Genomic DNA, 302 nt, shown 5'->3' with positions numbered 1-302 from the left:
GTGAAATTTGGTGTATGCCATATTTTTATATGTGGCTTTTGTTTTTCTATCTCAGTACAATACAAGTTTACATCCAATAAGGGAAAACAGTAGGCATGTCCACATTTGATTATTATGAAAACTTTAGTACATCTATGTAGGAATGTGTGTCTATGTGTTGGGATATATCTGAGAAACGTGTATCTTATACAAATCATGTAGAACAATAAAGATAAGCAATAAAATTAGCATACCTTTGTTATATTCTTTATAATTTATATAATATTACATGTTTATCACATACAAATTTCAGTAATATGGTT

Source organism: Penaeus monodon, chromosome 27, assembly GCF_015228065.2.
Source record: "Penaeus monodon isolate SGIC_2016 chromosome 27, NSTDA_Pmon_1, whole genome shotgun sequence".
Taxonomy (NCBI): Eukaryota; Metazoa; Arthropoda; class Malacostraca; order Decapoda; family Penaeidae; genus Penaeus; species Penaeus monodon.
Note: the sequence above shows the minus strand (reverse complement) of the source record.